Source organism: Mirounga angustirostris, unplaced genomic scaffold (genome assembly GCF_029215605.1).
Source record: "Mirounga angustirostris isolate CCGP_5_RB_7025 unplaced genomic scaffold, mMirAng1.0.hap1 SCAF_11, whole genome shotgun sequence".
Classification (NCBI taxonomy): domain Eukaryota; kingdom Metazoa; phylum Chordata; class Mammalia; order Carnivora; family Phocidae; genus Mirounga; species Mirounga angustirostris.
The window spans coordinates 113,969,419-113,982,199 of NW_026991719.1; the positions used below are offsets into that span (position 1 = coordinate 113,969,419).

Genomic DNA, 12,781 nt, shown 5'->3' on the forward strand with positions numbered 1-12,781 from the left:
TCCAAGGGGCCAAGAAAAAATAAAGTTAAGTAACAGACCAGGTCAGTGTAGAGAGGGACCACGTGAAGAGGCCTGGGAAGAAGGTGGCTTCCCACCACTTGAGGGCCTACTAGCACTTGGAAAACTCTGGGAGATCCCTTCCAGCCTCAGCTGACCCCTATGGGTTGACAACAAAATACTTTATAACCATCTCTGTGGGTCCAGCAATCAACTAGCACCCAGAAAAAGGTTGACTAAGCAACACATGCCTAAAGAGATAGACTGGCAGGAAGAGACACAAATGATCACTTGAACAACAACGAGAATAACAAAATAGGAACATACAGAGAGATTCGAGTGCAGCATAAAAACAGACTTTCTGGAACTACACAACATGAATGCTAAATAGACAGTTCAGTAGATGAACAGAAGGAGGGGATGATCACTGCTGAGACCCCAAAGAGTAACCTGGAAGATAAAGTAGAAGAATCACAGAGCACAAAGCCAAAAATACCATGCGAAGGAAATCATGAAGGAAAATGTAAGAGATGCAGAGATCCTGAAAAAGTCTTCCAGAAGGAGAAGAGGGAAGAGACAGAGGGAAGGCGGTATTTGTTTTAAAAGATAAAAAAAGAGCTTTTCTGAGCATAACATATAATAAATTTGAATATACATTTTATATTTAAATGTTAAATATTTAAAATAAAAAATAGGGGCACCTGGTGGCTCAGTGGGTCTGCCTTTGGCTCAGGTCATGATCCTGGGGACCTGGGCTCAAAGCCCACATCAGGCTCCCTGCTCACTGGGGAGTCTGTTTCTCCATCTCCAGCTTGTGCTCTCTCTCACTCTCTCTCTCAAATAAATAATCTTTAAAAAAATAAAATATAAAATAAAGATAAAATTTGAATAAATAATTTTTAAAATGCAAAAAGTTACTGCTTGGAAACTAAGAAATACACTCCTAGAATACTTGTTGGACCAAAGTAAAATTACAAACTATCTCAAAAGCAATTAAAAAGAACACTTTCTGGGGCACTTGGGTGGCTCAGTCGTTTGAGCATCTGCCTCTTGGTCTTGGCTCAGGTCATGATCTCAGGATGGTGGGACTGAGCCCCATGTTGGGCTCCACACTCAGTGGGGAGTCTGCTTGAGATTCTTTCCCTCTCCCTCTGCCCCTCCCCTACTTGCTCGCTCTCTCCCTCAAATAAATAAAATCTTTTAAAAAATAAAATAAAAAAATAAAAGTCGTCATAACAATGTGGTTCATCTGTTTTAATTCAACTTATTTTTTAAAACAAGTAGTTTCAATATCATTTAAACTATTCCAGGCCATAAAAAAAGAAGAAAAGCTCCTTAATTCCTTTTTTCCCCAGCTTTAGTAGGATATAATTGGCACATAACATTGTGTACATTTAAGGTGTACAATGAGATGATTTGAAACCTATATATTATGAAATGTTTACCAAACTAAGGCTAGTTAACCCATTCTTCACCTCACACAATTACCTTTTTTTTGTTGTTGTTATAATGAGAACATTCAGGATCTGCTCTTATTGCAATTTTAAAATATATAAAACAGTATTATTAACTACAGTCATCATGCTGTACATTAAATTTCTGGAACATGTTCATCTTATAACTGAAAGAACTCTTTGACCAACATCTAATTGTTTCTACCATTCCTTAGCCAGTGGTAACAACCATTCTTCTCTCTGTTCCCATGAGTTCAATGTTTTTAGATTCTGCATACAAATGTGATCATACAGTATTTGTCTTTCTATGTCTGACTTACTTCACTTAGTATAATGCCGTAAACATCCATCCCTGTTGTCACAAAAGGCAGGATTTCCTTCTTTTTATGGCTCAATAATATTCCATTGTATATATTTATACCATATCTTCCTTTTCCGGTCATTCATTGATGGACACCTAGGTTGTTTCCATGTCTTGCCTATTGTGAATAATGCTGCAATGAACATAATAAAATTAAAAAAAAGAAAAAAAGATAGTGATTTCATCTCCTTCAGGTATATACCCAGAAGTGGGATTGCTGGAGCATATGGTACTTACGTTTTTACTTTTTAAAGGAATCTCCGTACTGTTTTCCACAGTGCCTGCACCAATATACATTCCCACCAACAGTGCACGAGTGGTCCCTTTTCTCTACATCCTCCCCAGCACTTATCTCTTATCTTTTTTTTTTTTTTTAAGATTTTATTTATTTACTTGACAGAGAGAGAGAGAGAGAGAGAGAGAGACCGTGAGAGGGAACACAAGCAGGGGGAGTGGGAGACGGAGAAACAGGCTTCCCGCGGAGCAGCAAGCCCGATGTGGGACTCGATCCCAGGACCCTGGGATCATGACCTGAGCCGAAGGCAGACACTTAATGACTGAGCCACCCAGGCGCCCCTCTCTTATCTTTTTGGTAACACCCACTCTAACAGATGTGAGGTGATATCTCATTGTGGTTTTAGCTTGTATTTCCATGATTATTATTGATGTTGAGCACCTTTTCACATACCTCTTGGCCACATTTGTTTATTGTCATTTTTTAAGATTTGATTTTATTTTTTAAGTCATCTCTACATCCAACATGAGGCTCGCACTCAGGAGCCCGAGATCAAGAGTTGCATGTTCTACCTACTGAGCCCGCCAGGCGCCCTCTCTTGGCCACATATGTAGGTCTTCTTGCAAAAAATGTCCTTTTGGGTCCTTTACCCATTTTTTAATTGGAGTTTTTTCTTTTTTGCTGTTGGGGGTGTGTGAGTTTTCTTTAGACATGTTAGATATAAACCCCTTATCAGATATACAGTTTGGAAATATTTTCTCCCATTCTTTAGGGTGCTTTTTCATTTTGTTGATTGTTTCTTTTGCTGTGCAGAAGTGTTTAATGTGGTCCCACTTGTTAATTTTCACCTTTTTTTGCCTGTGCTTTGGTGTCATATCCAAAAAAACTCATTGCCAAGACTGATGTCTTGGAGCTTTTTCAAGTTTCATAGTTTCAGGCCTTACCTAATCCATTTCAAGTTAATTTTTGTGAGTGGTGTAAGATAGGGGGTCAATTGCATTTTTTTTTTTTTTTTTTGCATATGGGTATCCAGTTTTCCCAATACCATTTATTGAAGAGACTATCCTTTCTCCACTAAGTATTCTTGCCTGCTTTTTAGTCTCTTGATTTTGTTCCATTGGTCTATGTGTCTGTTCTTATGCCAATACCATACTGTTTTGACCACTATAGATCTGTAATACAGTTTGAAATAAGGGAGTGTGAGGCCTCCAGCTTTCTTCTTTCTTAAGATTTCTTTGGCTATGTGGGGTCTTTTGTGGCTCCATATGAATTTTAGGATTGTTTTTCCTTTTCTAGGAAAAATGCCATTGGAATTATTTGATAGGTAAAACACTGAATTTATAGATAGTTTTGGATGGTATGTACATTTTATTTTTTTATTTTTTTTTAAAGATTTTATTTATTTATTTGACAGAGAGAGACACAGCAAGAGAGGGAACACAAACGGGGAGTGGGAGAGGGGGAAGCAGGCTTCCCGCCGAGCAGGGAGCCCGACGCGGGGCTCGATCCCAGGACCCTGGGATCATGACCTGAGCCGAAGGCAGATGCTTAACGACTGAGCCACCCAGGTGCCCCTAGTATGTACATTTTAAATAATAGGAACTCCTCTGATCCATCAACATAGGATAGCTTTCTATTTACTTGTGTCATTTCCAATTTCTTTCATCAGTGTCTTATAGTTGCCAGTGTACAGGTTCTTTACTTCCTGGGTTAAATTTAGTCCTAAGTATTTTATTCTTTTTGATGCTTTTGTAGAGCATCTTTATTCTTTTCTTTATTTCTTTTTCACATAGTTCATTGCTAGTGTATAGAAATATAAGTGATTTTTAAATGTTGATTTTGTATCCTGAAAATTTACTGAATTCACTTATTAGTTCTAAGAGATTTTGGTGGAATCATTAGGACTTTCTAAATATAAGATCATGTCATCAGCAAATAGAGACAATTATATTCCTTCTTTTCTAGTTTGGATGCCCTTTATTTCTGTTTTCTTGCTTAATCGCTCTGGCCAGGACTTCCAGTACTAAGTTGAATAGAAGTAGTAAGAGTGGGCACACTTGCCATATTCCTGATCTTAGAGAAAAAATTTTCAACCTTTCACCTTTGAGTATGATGTTAGCGGTAGATGTGTCATATGTGGCCTTTATTATGTTGGGGTATATTGCTTCTATACACAAACTTTTGAGAGGCTTTTTTTTTTTTTTAATCATGGAAGGATGCTGAATTTTGTCAAATGTTTTTTTCTGCATCTATTGAGATAATCGTATGATTTTTGTCTTTCATTCTGTTAATTGATTTGTGTGTGTTGAGCCATCCTTGTATCCCAGAGATAAATCCCACTTGACCATCATATATGAGCCTTTTAAGGTCCTGTGGAATTCAGTTTGCTAGTATTTCATTGAGAAATTTTGCATCTATATTCATCAAGGATATTGGCCTGTAGTTTTCTTTTCTTGTAATACCCTTATTTGGCTTTGGTATCAGGGGAATTCTGGTCTCATAAAAATGAGTTTGGGAGTATTCCTTCCTCTTCTATTTTTTGGAAGAGTTTGAAATGAATTGTCCTTAATTCTTTAAATGTTTGTTAGAATTCACCTGTAAGGCTATCTTGTGCAGAGCTTTTCTATGTTGGGGGCTTTTTGATTACTGATTCAATCTTCTTACTTGTTATTGGTCTGGTTAGATTTTCTAATTCTTCATGATTCAGACTTGGTAGGTTGTATGTTGCTAGGAAATTATCCATTTCTTACAGGTTGCCCAATTTGTTGCCATAAAATTGTTCATAGTAGTCTCTCATGATCCTTTGTATTTCTGTGGTATTGGTTGTAATGCCTCCTCTTTCATTTACAAGTTTATTTACTTGAGTCCTCTCTCTTTTTTTCTTGGTAAGTCCAGCTAAAAGTTTGTCCATTTTTTTACCTTTTCAAAAAACAACTCTTAGTTTCATTGATATTTTTAATTGTTTTTCTATTCTCTATTTCATTTATTTCTGCTTTCATCTTTGTTACCTCCTTCCTTCTGCTAACTTTGGGCTTAGTTTGCTCGTTTTCGTAGTTCCTTGTGGTATAAAGTTAGGTTGTTTGAGATCTTTCTTTTTTCTTAACTATTTATCACTATTTACTTCCCTCTTAGCACAGCTTTTGCCACATCTCATACATTTTGGTATACTGTATTTGCATTTTCACATTTATTTCCAGATTTTTTTTTATTTCCCTTTTGATTTCACCCTTGGCTCTACTGGTTGTTCAAGAGTATGTTGGTTAATTTCCACATTTGTGTATTTTCCAATTTTCCTCCTATCATTGATTTCTAGTCTCATGCCGTTTTGGTTGGAAATGATACTTGGTATGATTTCAGTCTTTTTAATTTTGCCAAGACTTGTTTTGTGGCATAACACATGATCTATCCTGAATAATGTTCCTTGTGCCACTTGACAAAAATATGTATTCTGCAGCTGTTGGATAAAATGTTCTGTATGTGCCTTTTAGGTCCATGTGGTATAAAGTATAGTTCAAATCCAATGTTTCCTTATTGATTTTCTGTCTGGATGATCTATTCTCTGCTGAAAGTGGGATACTGAAGTCCCCTACTATTACTGTATTGTTGTCCATAACACCCTTCAGATCTGTTAGAATTTGCTTAATAAATTTAGGTACTCTGATGTTGGGTGCATATATGTTTAAAATTGTTATATTCTTTAAATGAATTGACCCCCGTATCATTAAATCATGACCTTCTTTGCCTCCGGTTACAGTTTTTAACTTAAAGTCTATTTTGTCTGATGTAAGTATAACTAACCATTCTCTCTCTTGGAATGTCCTTTTCCATCCCTTCACTTTGAGCCTGTGAGTGTCCTAAAACTGAAGTGAGTCACTTGTAGGCAACGTATATATGGGTCTTGATTTTTTGTCCATTCATCCATCCACTCTATGCCTTTTGATTAGAGAATTGAATTCATTTTCACTTCAAGTAGTTACTGATAGGTAAGGACTTACTATTGCACTCTTGTTAATTGTTTTCTGGCTCTTGTATAATTCCTTTGTTCCTTTCTTCCTCTCTTGCTGTCTTCCCTTGTGAATTGATGCTTTTCTATAGTGGTATCTTTTGATTTCCCTCTCTTGTGTGTATCTACTATAGGTTTTTGTTTCGTGGTTACCCTGAGGTTTACTTAAAACATCTTACTGATATAAGTGATTTTGGAGTTCCTGCCATCAATATGGTATACATTTCATTGCCCCTTAACTTTGGAATAAGCCAGATGACTTTGGGCAAATAAAATGAGGTAGAAGTGTGCCACTACCCAGCTTATGCCTTAAGAGGCTTCATGCATTTCCACCTTCCTTCCTTCTTGTGCTTCTGCAATCACTCTGAGACTAGCCTGGCTATCCTACTTGCCCTGGCAGGAGGATAAGTGTTACCTGGGCCAGAGCGGCTCCAGCCACAACAACCTGAAGCAAAGCAGCCTCAAAAGACCAACAGACCTATACTGACAAGCAGAGCCACCAAGCCAAGCCCAGACTAGATCAGCCAGACCCCAACTAACCTGAAGACAACATGACCAAAAACAAATGTTTGTTGTTTTTGAAGCCACTGAGGCTTTGGCTGGTTTGTTTTACAGAAATTATTAACTGACATATAGGACTACCTTTGGAAATGCAAAGGAAGTTCAGTATCAGCAGATCTATCAGCATAACTCATTACATCGATAAATTAAAGAGGAAAACCATATGAATAATGATATCAAGAAAGGCTTAAAAGTCAATTGATAAATTCAGCTGCATTCCTAATACATTTTGAAAATAAACAGGATTAGAAGAAAATTTCTTAAAATAATACAGTTTACCAAAAACAGTTGCAAAATACTATTTCAAATGGCAAAACACTCACCTGTTAAAATAAAATACTGAAGTAGACAAGAATTCCCCCATCCCTATTATTATTCAATATTGTCTTGGAGAGTCTAGCTTATAAAAAAAGACCCAACCCTCCCCACCAAAAAGAAAGAACTAATATAAACATCAGAAAAGCCCAAGATTTCCTTGCCTGCTAAGGGTATATTTGTACTGCTAGACAAACAAAGCACTAGAGTAAAATCTATGAGACTTATTTAGAGCATGTGGTACAGTAAAGAAATACAAGGTGACTATACAAAACAGTGTTTCTCTATTCAAGGATCAACACCACAGAATGAAAATAGGAAAAATGACATTCAGAATAATGAAAAAAGCCTATATACTACACAGGACTAAATCTAACAACCATCAGACCAGTGTGAAGAAAACAGCAATAGCTTACTGAAGGACATAAAACAAAATCTGAAAAAAGGAATAAATGAAAAAATCGTAAGACTTTATATCATAAAATTTTAATTTTCTCCAAATCAGTATTTTTAATCCAATTAAAATTCCCAACATTTTTCAAGAGAAAAAGAGGGCATTTATTTATAGACATAATACTTATACAGAAGAATAAAACCCTTCAAATAGCCATGAGAAATAAGGATAATGAGAGAGACACATCTCAGGCCAGATAACAGAATATACCCTAAAGTCACCATAATCAAGTCAAAACTTAGTAGTGGCATAGGAATAATAGGCAATTAGATCAGAGAATAAAATAGTGAATGTGGAATTGAATCCCATACATAAGCATTTAATACATGGCCAAAATGGTATTTCATTTCAGTGGGAAAAAGATGGATTGTTAGTGAACAGTACGGATGCAACTGGCTATTAATTTGAAAGAATATGTAATTGAACCTATATTTTATGCCAAAAATCAATACAGTTTCTAGATAAAGACGTATTTGCATATAGAAACAGTAGAAGTCCTGCAAGAAAACCTGGGAAACTATATGCACCACACCCCTGTTAACCAATCCTTAAAACCCAGAAGTTAGAAACAAAATTTGACTACATACAATTTTTCTAAATTTTGGCACAAGACACAATAGTTAAAATAAAACAAGAAATTGGAAACATAGCTGCTTGCAAAGAACAGATGAGGGGCTTATAGCTATAATGTACTAGGAGTTCTTACAAATTGACAAGGAAAAACAACCCATTCCAAAAATAGGCAGAGCACATGAAGAACCACTTCACAGATGAAGCAAATCCAAATGGTCAACAGCTTTTTTTTGTTTTTTTGTTTTTCAAAAAATGCTCACATTCATGAGTAGCCAGAGAAACTCAACCTTCAAGTAACAATGAGATGACACTTTTCACCCATAGAACTGTTCAAATTTTAAAAAGAGTAATAAAATCAACTGTTGGGATCGCAGGAAAAGCTATACACCCATACCTTACTGGTGGAGTTGTGCATTTGTTACATGCTTTTTAAAAAGCAGTATTGCAATATTTAGTGAAATTTAAAACAACATATATACACTCTTCAACCCAGCTATTCCATTCCCGGAAATCTTTCCCAGCATAAGAAAAGCAAGTGCACGTAAGGGTATATATACAAAGGTGTTTATTGCAATGTTGCTCTTTAGTGACCAAAAAAAATGGAAGCATACTAATTGTCAAAAGTTAAATGGTTGGATCAGTTGGTCTCCATCTATATCACAAAATCCTGTGCCGCATTAAAAGGAATGAAATCAAGCAAGTGCGGCCGATGCGTAGGTTTTGTTGAATTCACGTGAATGGCCATAATGATGCTAATAGCAAACACTCACATAGAGCACTGTCTTCAGTGTTCTACGTATTTTGACTCACTGAATCCTCGCAGCAATCCTATGAGATAGGTAGTATTACCATCCTCATTTTCTAGATGAGGAAACTGAAGCCCTAAGGTCACACAGCTCGTAAATGGCAAGACGTATAAAATACAGAAAAGTGTAACATGATACAATTTCCATAAAATAATCTATAATTTAAAAGACATATGCATGTATATATATATATGTGTACACATACATGCTTCACATAATTATATGAGAATAAAAACATGGAAGCATACATACTAGGTTGGTAATATGGGTTATTACACGTTTTATATACTTATATATTATATGTATATAAGTAAATTAAAAACCATGAAAGAGCCACAGCCTTTCAATAACAGACAATTCCAGAGGAGCTGCAGTGCTGCACGAGGTGAAGCAACGAAGGGAAGCCTGTCCCCAGTGAAGACCCTGCAGATCCCCATCACCCAATGTCTCCTGCCCCTCCTCTGCCCCCCTTGGCACTGTGTTCATCCCTCCCTTATGACGGAACCACTGTATTTAGAAATGCCGGGTGCTTTCCCATCCTACCTAAGCCAAGAGACTCCCTGGAATCCAGTCACCGCTGTGCTCTGAGATTGCCCAACCCCAGGAGCCTTCTCAGATCCCACTCTTTTGCATAAATCTCAGATTGGGGACATGGAGACAGAAAGGATCTGCCTCGTATCCACATCTCTTAGCTTGAAATAAAGCTTCATCTTCGAACAGGTGATTTCCTTGCCTCATCTACCGCAGAATGGTTTAAGGTTTGCCATGCCCACTGACACTCAACACTCATGCCCAAGTTGTTTCTGAGATCAATGGACAGAGATCCTGTCTTTTAAGCAGCTTGGGATCTTGAAGGAAAGCTAGACCTTTTATATTAGGTACTCACTGAATGTTTGTCGCGTGAGGGAAACGATGACGTATAGCGTCATTCAAATAAAAAGAGAGTGAAGTTTTACATTACAGAGCTCTAAACTAAATGCTATGGGAGTTGGCATGGGGAAGCATGAATGCTTCAAGAGATGGTTTTATAAAGAGATGACACTGGGGGGGGCGCCTGGCTGGCTCCCTCAGTAGAGCATGTGACTCTTGATCTGGGGGTCATGAGTTCAAGCCCCACGTTGGGCATGGAGCCTACTTAGAAAGAGAGAGAGAGGGATGACATTTGAGCTAGATGCACTGTTTCTGAAAGCATGGTCAGCATCACATCCTCTGAGGTGCTCCAGACCTGCTGAATCAGAATCCCCAGAAGTGAGTCCCAGGAGCAGTGCTTTAAAAAAAACCCTCCAAGTCCTTCTTATGCCCACTAACATATAGACCAAGAAAAATGGGGCAGATTGGGGTGTGCAGAAAAGTGAGGAAGGAAACAGTAGTCAAAGGCAATAGTATTACTAAAGTGCACAGGCATGAAAGCAAAATGGGATTGTGTTCAATTCGACTTGACTGGGAGGGGGTGTCGGTGAAGAGGAATAATGAGGAATAAGATTCAAAAGCTGGGTTAGGGCTAGATCATGAGGGCCTGGGGAATGCCAGGTGAAAAAGTGTAAACTTTATTCTAAGGGCAAAAGGCAATCGTTGAGAGATTTGAGACAGACAGACAAAAACAGGAGGACCTTGACTCGTACAGTGCTTCCCACATCTGGCCATGCATCAGAATGACCAGGATTGCTTGCTACAGGTCCTGCTTCCAGGGCTCCACTCCCAGACCTTTTCAGTCTGCATTTCCAGGGATGTGGCCCAGAAATTATATTCTTAAATAATCTTTCCGGGTGATTCCTGGGCACCCAGCCTGGCACTGGTTCACGAAATGGAGTTTAGGAATCACTGCTTTACTAACGTACGGATTCCTGAAAAGCTGCTTGTTCGTAGAGATTTTATCCATGGAATCACTTGTTCAAAGTGCTAGGCAAGTGTGCTACTTGGAGGCAACCTTCAGCGACTCAATTTCTCTAGGATGTTTCAATAAGACACATCCCCAGTTTGACTGCAAAACCCCTGACAATTTTCCATAAGATGTGACAACGCGTTTGGGTGCTAAGACCAGCACGTGGTATTGATGATGCCATATGGCTGCACAAATGCAACACGGGGAAAATAATTCCAAATGTTTCATCTCGCTTTGCAGCAACATGAATGAACCTTAAAGTAATAATATTGGAAAGGAGAAAGTGCCAGTAGGATGGGATGCCAATGGAGCTATGGCTTCAGATGGAAATACCACCCTGTATCCATTTTGGGGTCACAGGGAAAGTTGAGGCAACAATCTAAGGATAAAACCAGAGACTTGCTCATCCCAACTTAGGCTCCAATAAGAATTAGGCATCCTATGACTTCTAAAATGTTTCTTCTGGGTTTAAGATTTTAAGTTTATGCTCTTTGGACACTCATCTACCTTGAAGACAGATGAAAGAAAACAAAGTGGGGAGGGGATATCATGCCCAAGAATCAGTTAATATAATCCATTCTTCTACAAAATGCACAGAGACTGGTGATCCTGCATCGGAAGATTTGTTTCTTCCAGCCATGCAATATTTTAACATTATGACTTTCACTTAAAGTACACATATCTCTTACTGAAGTGTCTCTTCACTTACATGGAAACACCTTAGTTTGGCAAGCTGGAATGCTGGAATCGTAGTTTTCTTAGCACAGTGCTCTAAAGTCAACTTTAAGCAAGAAATTGCTAGTGTTTAACGTTCCAGCAACTGAGGCAGCTTCTTTTGCTGTCCAAGGGCTCCTAACCTTACCCCCAGAAGTTCCCAGCTCCCCTTCAATTCCAAGCCCTTTCCCAAGGCCCACTGCTATAAACAGGCTAGAAATCAGAGATGAATCCTGACAGCAGTATTTCAGGAAGGAAACAGAATCCAAGAAAATCTTTTGTGTACCTGGACTGGATTCCCTCTTTCACGGGGACTGCCTGAATTATAGGAGTCCCTGCTGTAGGCAGAAGAGGCAAACACAGATAACCAAGATAACCAAGGCCCTGCGCCAAATTCACATTCTCAGAGTTACCGGCAGAACAGGAAGGACAAGGCATCTACAAGAAAGCAGCTCTAGGTAGAGAAGCTGAGAAAGGGTTCATTTTAACATTTGAGGTGCTTTCCTGCTAGGGACTACCTTGGTTTCTGGCAGGAGGGTGCAAGAAAGGGAAATAATCCCCAAACATTACCGTGGCTTGAACGAGGAAAGGAATTACTTCCCAAACATTACTGTGGCTTAATCAGTGTGTTGGGAGCATGGACTTACACTTTTATTTATAAGCTATGTCCTGCCCTGACATTTGCCCCCTGCCCTCGGCCGAGGAAACCCAGGCAGGGGTTACCCAAGAGGATCGCAATTCCTGTCGCGTTTCCCCAGTTAGTTTGCTTTCACCTACCTTAGAAGTGGAGACGCAATGGGCCTGGCAGTGAGGAGCAAACAAGATCCCACCATGGACTACAATCTTAAAGGGACCTGTCGTTATTAGTGCCAACGGTCACGCGCTCCCAGCAGGAGGAAGCTTCTTGGTCATACCGTCATCGTGTGTTTCTGAGATCTGCAAGAGTCTGCATCTGAGCCAAACAAAGCACCCTCAACTCCCTAGGCTCCTCCTGGTTTCAAGGGCTCCAGGCAGGGAAAGCAAACAGTGCAAAGTAATTGCAGGGGTCAGTGGACCCTGGGCGGTTCACATCAGACTGTTCTGAGGAGTGGTAAGTCACAGGGTCTAAATTGCAGCTATTTTTAGTGAAACCAAATGCCTTCCCCAAGTTCTCTTGCTTCCAACTTGTTCTAAGTGTAGGAGACCAGCTGTGGTCAGATCATCTTACTGGACCAAGGCTCTGTCAAGGCGAAGGGACCAAACCAGGGAGGTGGAGCAAAGAGCTAGTGCCTCTTGGTGCTTTGGCTCTCTTCCACAGGGTCCGACACCTCCAGAGAAGGAGGATCCTTCTGGAAAGTGTTACTGCCCAGGGGAGTGGGCATTCCCCTCCAATCTGGCAGAAGCTGGATAGGTAGATACGAGAGAGAAAAACTGAGAAGTTGGCAGT

At 39.1% G+C, this 12,781-nt stretch overlaps 1 protein-coding gene across 1 annotated transcript in view; it reads right to left on the bottom strand.

Annotated features, from left to right (window-relative positions):
* FGF13 (fibroblast growth factor 13) overlaps positions 1-12,353 on the bottom strand; it is a 490,212-nt gene extending 477,859 nt beyond the window's left edge. Inside the window, exon 1 of the mRNA XM_045883288.3 lies at positions 12,133-12,353. The gene's annotated coding sequence lies outside the window, so the exon portion shown is untranslated. The remainder of the gene's footprint in view (positions 1-12,132) is intronic.
* Between the last annotated feature and the right edge of the window lie 428 nt (positions 12,354-12,781).